Raw genomic sequence first — 7534 nt, 5'->3', positions numbered from 1 at the left:
CTTACTCTTGAACTCCAACTACCATATTTTTTGCACTATAATGCGCACTTAAAATCCTTATTATCCTTAAAATCAACTTATAATATACTGCTCATTATGCATGAATTCTACCTGTCAGGTTGTAAGAAACAGTAAAGTCATTCCTCTGAAGTGCAGTGTTTCAGTGAAGTTTATCCAGGATGGAGCAGTATTAGCATTAGCCGCTTACTAGTTCTTTCACCATTCAGAGGTGAGTATATCGGACTGTAGTGTAATATCGCCCTGCATTACCGGAACCCTCAGGGTTCCTCAGTGTAGCGCTGCTAACCGCAGCTTGCCCTGCTGCTAACTGCAGGCTATTGCTGCTGCTAACTGCAGGCTATTGCTGCTGCTAACTGTGCTAAAATACTAGAAATCTAAGCTTACTATAAATAAACAGAAGCACTTTACTCACCAATATAAATAGTTTTCAGGAAAGAAATCTGTGTAACTTAACATCCAGCACTCATTTAACTTTGAAAGCAAATTATCTGCAGAATTAGAAGGGAAACATGGCGACACCTGTGTTCCTTATTAGTGTCTCTTAAAATGTGCCTTATAATCCGGTGCACCTTATGTATGAAAATAGACCAGAAAATAGACGTTCATTGATAGTGTGCTTTATAATTCGATGTGTCTGATAGTCTGTAAAATGAAAAAAATTCATCTCTTATAAGAACTAACTTAGAAGTCTCTTGATTTGACATGACTTGACTTGGCTTGAAGAGATTATTATTATAGGAGTATAAACTGCAAATTCATGCTATGTAAAACGAAAATTAATGCAGAATGGTGGTTTCCCGAGTACTTTCTGAACAAAGTAAATGAAAAAGATTATTGTGGCTGTTTTTTAACTATTGTGTTAGGCTACAAGCTGGTTTGCTGTAGAACATCAAAGCCAAGCAAGTTTCTCGGCAGGTCACACTCTTCAGCTAATGTAATTGAAACACACTCCAATGGAGCTCGGGTGGTCGAGGCCTGAGGTGGTACAGAGGTTTGGAACAGGGGTTCGATTTGCATAATTCAGCTTCATTTTGCACATTTTCCTTGAGACTCAGCAGGTCCCGCATTGCAGATTTTGAGGAATGAGGTCTGTAGCTTATTGCATTTAAATACAGAAAATTGCTGACTGGCATAGAATTCAGTGAAACCCCTGCAAAGACTATTTTTGGGCCTGTGATGAAGAAACGGTACAGCCTACATCCAGGGAAAGCATGAAAATCATGCAAACTGTCTTAAACGTGATTTGTATTAATTAGACATATCATGTACAGAATTCTGCATAAAAATGTCATGTGAATCCAAAGCAGAGGAAGAAACTTAATCAGAAGAAGTGAACAAGTCAAGGCACTGGAAATTGCATTATCGTCATCATCACCGTGACATGTTGACAAATTAAACATAATAGACTGAAGACAGTGTGCCTGTCAATTACCCGCGGCAGTGGTCGTTAGCACCGATATTGCATGAATAAATCTTGAGGTCACAGTTCACAGCACATCCATCATTTTGATTCAGGAATAAAAAGAAAAGCCAGAAATGTCACTGGTGCAGCGCCTCGGGGCTAACACCATCTGCGACACAGAACTGTGGCATTTTGGGTCTAATGATAGCCTATCTGTTTGCAGATATGCGCTGCATATGGATGTGCTTCCAGGCTAGTGTGTTTGATTAACGAATCACAGACCTGCATCACGCTGAGAAGCAAAACTTGACATACAAATCAAACGAAGAAATAACTAATAGTCAACAATACACTGAAAAGACAGAATGGAGAGTGACTGGATTTCTCATACTGTACAAGTGTGGTAGATCCCTTCCACAATTTATTTATATCCCACAGGTCAGTGCTATAGTCATGGGCCATGATAACCAGATTCTTTCCTATTCATTTGGGCATGTCAGTGTATTTTTTAGACTATATTTTGCCTTTTCAAACCATTGATGCCTCTGAATATGTACCTGCATATCCCTCTGTGAGAAGTACTAAAATTCAGGTTACTATAAAGTCACTGCAATGAAAAAACTCAAAACGTCAACCTGTTACCAGGGAAGAAGTTTTTTGGTCATTGTTCTTTTTGCTAGACTATAGTTTTCCCAATCAGCAATGGTGAGGTAGAAAAAAAATAAATCTAAAGAAATGTAAAAAGATTTGTGAAAAGCTCCTAAAATAATTTGAAACTGATATACCATCCCTGTCCAATGCAAAACAAGTAAATACAATATTTTTGATAATTATTTTGTTTACTACATAATTTGAACACACAAACGGTCCCTTTACATTGTGAACATTTCTTGATTTATGACCAATAGAAATAAAAATGACCTGAAATAAACTTTCATGTTAATTTAAAGGCTCTGCTGGAACAGAGCTGTATGGCACATTTAAGTGTGTTCTATTATGTGTTATCTAGGCTATATTAGCCAGCTAGTGTCATGCAGGAAAGGATCAAGAGATGAACGTAAATGCAGATTTTAACTTTTAATTAAATAAGACTGACAAAGTGAACCCAAAGAATACAAAAAACAAGGGTGAGGAACACCTGGCACCAGTAAAAAAGAGGGCGGGGTTACAAACAAGACACAAGGTGACAACACTAATGGCTAGGGCAGGGCTAGGGCGGAGACAGAACCATGTGCTTGCAGAGCGCATGGGGTAGGATAAACAAAACAAGGAAAACAGCAACAAACGAAGAAGCAGGGCAGGAACTAAAAAATACAAGACAAAAAGGGTTTTTTTCCAGCACAAATATAAAGAAGCAAACATTATTCACCAAACAGGTATTGTCTGCCTGACTACTGTATACTGTATATTCAGGTTTTAACTTTGCAAACCACAGTTTTCAACAAATTGTCTCTTTAATGTGGCCAGACGGTCAAACGTCCCCTCTAGTGTCTGTCTAGCAGATTCCCTGACTGTCACATCATTCCTTGAAGACAAGTTAATGATTTAGTAATGTGTTCAATGCTTTGTGCTGTTCTGTTGCTTGAGGATGCACAGATGATGAGATGATGAGAGTCCTGGACTAATTTAGTATAATCTCTATGGACAATCAGTAATTAAAATTAAGAGCTCAGGTAGAATTGTAAGAGAGTAGCCTACGTGCAAAAGAAGATGTCCTCAAAATGTCCAAAATGCCTTATATTATTGCACGAGTGCCTTTGTTCATATTAACAAAGAAGTGCTGTGTATTCATTCATGGTCAAAATACACATTTTTTTACTGTGGCTTTATACCCCTGTCAAAGCAGCTAAAGACATTTCAGCATGGGCAGTTAAGCAGAAGTAAAAAAAAAACAAAAAAAGAAAACAGGGAGGACGAAAGTGACAAGGGTGCCTGAATTGCTTGTTGACTGCATTCAAATGCAAATGCTTTTCCATTAAAAGCACATTGAGAGCAGTTGAAAAGACAGTGCCAGGAGAGCTACTGATGCCCTTTCCGTCATAAGCATCCTCCTCCATGTGTCGAAGTCACAGTACCCATTAGAAACAGAAAGAAAGTGGGTGAAGTCAGGTCAAATACTACTTACACAAATATCAAAGGGAATGAAATTCAAGCCCACAGTGCACACTCCTTATCTGTGCCCGCGTTGAGACCTGGGTGTGCCTGTGCTAATGGATGTCTGGCATCACGTTATTAGTCGGAAGCCCATCAACTGCAGCTTCGGTAATTTGCGATTTATCTCAACTGCAGGCTGGCCTAAAGGCGTTTCTAATGCAAGGGCCAGAAACCACCTTTCGATTGCCCCCCCACAAAATGTCATTTCAGGAAAAACCCTTCACTTAACCAAAGCTCTTATCAAATCAGCACACGGCCCCAAATCTGTGGCTGCTGGCTGTGCTCTGGTCACATGACTGCTTAAGCGTGGCTCGCGATGGAGGACCCGTTCTGCTGCCGTTCCCTGTGGATCATGGCTCTCCACAGGCCAACCCAGATTGTTCTTACTCTACAGGGCTCGATCTGGTAGGGAATGCCACACATCAGACATTTGCTCTGAGCACTTCTTTCACACGGCCACAGAACAAATCAGAGGCTCTGAGGGACGTGGAATATTAGCTATAAAACAGATGTCCATTCTGCAAATGTTGTAGCCTGCAGGCCGGTTCTTGTGCTCAAACAATATGCTATTTGTCTAAATGTGGACAGCTTTCATGTAATACAGACACAAACTGCAAAGTGAGACATTGTGGCCAAAAGTGTCCAGACCTTTCCTTTAATTAGTTACTTGAAGCTATTCACACCTGGCATTAACCATTAAAGGTCTCATTCCATTGTTTTTTCATTCATTTTAAAATGTCTAGTTGTGGTCTCTAATACACTGTAAAACATTTTAAGTTGGTTAAACTCAGCAACATAAGTTCCCCTGCTGCCTTAAAAAGCTGAGTTAACTCAACTTGATGAAAACATTTGTATGAACTCAAGATGTTAAGTTAAACAAGTTGTTCAAATACTCATTACTTATTGTTTCAACTTGATGCACTGAGTTAAAACAACTCAAGTGTTTAATTTGTCCTTTTTTTTAAATTTTCTGTTTAGTCAAATAAACTAACAATTCAGCTTTATTTTAACACACACTTTCAAGTTAGTAAAACTTCAGTAATATTCACACAACTTATTATTTTAAGTTAACCATAAGTATTAGAAACATTTTTAACATTATTATTTAACTGCCAATACTGACAGTATATTGCTGGGGCAGAATAAGAGTAAACTCAGTAAAGAGTGTACTGTGTAGCTCAAAGCCAGCATACTGTGATCACTACAAACATAACAAAGTTAATGTGCTCTTACAGCCTACAACACTGAGACCTGCCAATCAACACATTTATTATATTACTGCATGCCCAGGATCAGGTAGCTTTGTACAACAGACAACACAAAGATGGTAAGTAAGGGATAGACCACACCCAATATGCAAATATTGGCCTGGCAATCAACGTATATATTATAATTAGTGCACGCCCAGAATAAGGTAGCTTTGGGCAACAGACAACACAAAGATGGTAAGTAAGGGAGCGGCTACACCCAATATGCAGATATATGGTACCAGGAACCAATAGGAAAGCTGCATGAACCAACACTGTAGAAAGAGCTAAAAGTTGGTTGAAATCACATTTTTTCATTGGCTCAACAAACCTTTTTAAGTTTTCCGGTTGAAAACAATGGAGTTGTACTGGCCGGTGAGTTCACTCAACTTAATAACATTAGTTCTTCTGACTAAAACACAGAATTACTTTTTGGAGTGTTGGTGACTCACGCAGCTGAAAGTAATCCCCTTTAGTTTTTTGCTCCTTGTTATTATTAACTGCTATGCGTCGGTTAAAAAGTGTTTAGCCCAATGCGCCCACGGTTTTAAAGTTGTAAAAAGTACTCCAGTCTTTTCTAACTTGCTGCCTATCACTCTACCTCTCTGCATTTTCAAATCTTCACACTTTCATTTTTTTTAACCAATAACTTAAAAACGTAAGTTGAATAAACTTGGGTAAATTTGAATAACTCACAGGAAGTTAAGACAATATGTTATTTTAAGTTATTTTTATGTAAAACGAAGGAACTTGAGTTCAATATACTAAACTTGTCATGGCAATTGGAATTGAAAAGAACAAATAAGTTCACATAACTTAATGTGGCTGTAATGTTTTACAGTGTATGAATGAATGGCCTGTTAGCTGTTTTTTGTTTGAAATGTTTTAGGATAAAGACATTTTTACACTAATAACAGTCCTTTCAATGTCATATGTTATTTTACAACATGTGTAATGCCCTGCTAAATGAAGTTCAGCCACTGCCTTAGAGTCTCTGTAAAACGCAAAATCCACCGGAGATCCTATGTAAACCTATAGTTACACACAGAGGTGGGTAGTCCAGGTCCAGAAAGTATTCCAAGTGTTCCATAGACAAATTCTAACCATTTGTTACTTAGCTCTGAATTACTGAGCAAAGCATTTAACACTGACGTGTTATTTGCACAAATAACACAAAAACGAACTGCCATGCTGTTCCGAGCCCCGTTAGCTCCTATCACCTATTTATGTGCAGCATGCATATACAACTCAGAGAGACCTACTGTATTTCACAAAGAACAAGAAAAAGTGCATTTCAGCAGAAGGACACCTTTAAATCAAATTAAAGCAACTTTATTAATATAGAGCTTTTTACATATGCAGCTTTACAGAAATGTGTTAGCAGGACAAAGAATCAGACAAAGTTGCAACAGTGACGAGAAATATATAAGACTCCTCAGATTTGGATTTGAGTAGGGGTGGAAATCACTGGTCATTTCACAATACAATACTATCACATAAAGTTTCCATGGTATATTTAGGATATATCACAATAATAATAATATATTGCAGTATTTTAAACAATATTCTGTACCACCAATATATCACAATATCAATATTTAGTAATACCCCTACTCTACATGGATGGATCCAGTAGCCTCATGCAGAGTTGGAGTGGTACAATTTTGGACACAGCTCCAGTCAAGGACTATATTTTCCTTTTAACAGAAATTCATCATACAGAAGGCTGTACAGTTAAATTCCTGTCCTGGAAAACAGCCCATTTAAGCACAAGAACTGAATAGGACAAGCACAAGAAGGCTCTGATGCTTTATCTTTTTGGTTTCTTAGCCATTAGCTAAGGTAGACTAGTTTTTGTGCCCAAAATAACATGATATTTCTCTCAATGGAAAATACAAAGTATGCTGGTTTTGTGCTTAGTTTTTTTGTTCTTTCCACCCTCGATTATTTGCTATTCCATGCCTCTCCACAACATATCTGGGGGCTTTTTGAATCCGAATGATTTCCAACAAGGTACAGCCTGTTTTTTTTTTTTTTGGAGCCCATTATTCTCCCTTCTCTGTCGAATCGCTCCTCTTTTTTTGACAGCTGCTCTCGCCCACTCCTTCTTTCTTCCACTCCCCCGCTCCGACTCGGTCCCCACCCAGAGCAGCTGCTACCCTGAGCACAGTCCACCATGCAAAACTGGCATCAACTGTCTGCACAAATCAACACGCCATTCTCAGCCAAACGCCGCTCTTCTCAACACTAAACGCCCCGCAGTCCCGCCCTTACCCTCCCAGCGAAGGTATTCCGAATGACAGTTTGAGGCCTGTTTTTAATGAACCCTCCCACATACTCCCGGTGCTTTGAATTTAAATGATTCAAATGTGTTAATTACTCGCACCCCAAAAAAAATAGCTAACAGTCAGGATGGTGTTTGGAGGGAACTGTGTTGTTGTTGCAGATTTATTGAACATGTTTGTTTTTTCAATATTCAGCATACATAATGAGACACTGTTCTCACTGATTTTATTATATTTAGTCATAACTCAATGAGATATTTTTTCATTTATTTAACTTATTTAATTTATTTTATTCCTTAAGACTTTTATTCATTTTACACTAGTTTTATAGATTGTAGCCTAGAACAAGAAAGATAGCTTAGATGGGCAGATCATCATTGTAATGATACAGACGTGAGTCAGATGCTCGCGGTAAAACAAAATGA

The sequence above is a fragment of the Astyanax mexicanus genome, chromosome 1, assembly GCF_023375975.1.
Source record: "Astyanax mexicanus isolate ESR-SI-001 chromosome 1, AstMex3_surface, whole genome shotgun sequence".
Taxonomy (NCBI): domain Eukaryota; kingdom Metazoa; phylum Chordata; class Actinopteri; order Characiformes; family Acestrorhamphidae; genus Astyanax; species Astyanax mexicanus.
Note: the sequence above shows the minus strand (reverse complement) of the source record.